This window comes from Odocoileus virginianus, chromosome 3, assembly GCF_023699985.2.
Source record: "Odocoileus virginianus isolate 20LAN1187 ecotype Illinois chromosome 3, Ovbor_1.2, whole genome shotgun sequence".
Classification (NCBI taxonomy): domain Eukaryota; kingdom Metazoa; phylum Chordata; class Mammalia; order Artiodactyla; family Cervidae; genus Odocoileus; species Odocoileus virginianus.
In genome coordinates, this window is record NC_069676.1 from 77,706,230 (window position 1) to 77,707,188 (window position 959).

The 959-nt window shown below is 35.5% G+C and overlaps 1 non-coding gene across 1 annotated transcript; it reads left to right on the forward strand.

Annotated features, from left to right (window-relative positions):
- Positions 1 to 497: 497 nt before the first annotated feature.
- LOC139034533 (U6 spliceosomal RNA) lies at positions 498 to 604 on the forward strand. The gene has a single exon (XR_011487078.1). It is a non-coding gene; the product is annotated as a U6 spliceosomal RNA (small nuclear RNA).
- The last annotated feature ends 355 nt before the right edge of the window (positions 605 to 959 follow it).

The window sequence follows — 959 nt, forward strand, 5'->3', positions numbered from 1 at the left end:
TTATCGGCTCACCTTGCCATTTTAAAGATATTTTGATCCCAAAATGATTAGCTGCTTTTTATATTCAATAGGTATAAATGTCCTCAATAATTAGGCTTGTCACACAGAGAGAGGAGAAAATAGAGGCTGTGAGGGGAAAATAAAGGGGTCCCTGGATGTCTGCTGTGAGCCAGCACTGGTTCTGCATTTGAACCCCCCACCCTTCTCCTTCAATAGGGATGGAAATGGGTACAAGTCTTTTCATTCCATTATTTATCTTGTGATTCAGACTTCATTTTTTTTTTTTTTGAAAAAAGGATCAGTTTACTTATAACATATTGTGGCCAAAAATAAAACTAAAATCAAGAGAAGTGCTAGTTCACTTATATAGGGTGATGAGAATATACAACACCTTATGCCAAGTAAGTACCAGAGTATCAGCCATCTTCATCCATTGAGAATGCATGTACTGATGGCCTATTCTATGCCCGGCACTGAGTTGAAATAAAGGTCCCACTCTACTCACTTTGGCAGCACAGATACTAAAATTGGAATGAAACAAAGAAGATAAGCATGGCCACTGTGCAAGGATGGCATGCAAACCTGTAAAGCATTCTGTATTAAAAAAAGAAAAGAGAGAGACCTCACTATTACATGCATATCAACCAAACTTTAAAAATGTAGTCTTAATTTCTACCTGCCACTTGAGTTCATTTACTGTAATTAAAAAAAAAAAACAGTTTGTCATTTCTTGCCCTTTAGTATCACAAAAGAAGATATTCTATTTTTTCAAAATTCTCTGTGATGGTTCATATATTATCATTTCTCAAACTATGGTTGGTTCATGCTGGGATGGAACTGCCATCCAGGGACTTAGAGTCTAGTTGTCAAAATATATTAATCAGAATACAATGATCTAACATTGTAACCATGTTTGTGATCCTATGTTGAGCTTCTTACCTAATAATGATAATTATTTC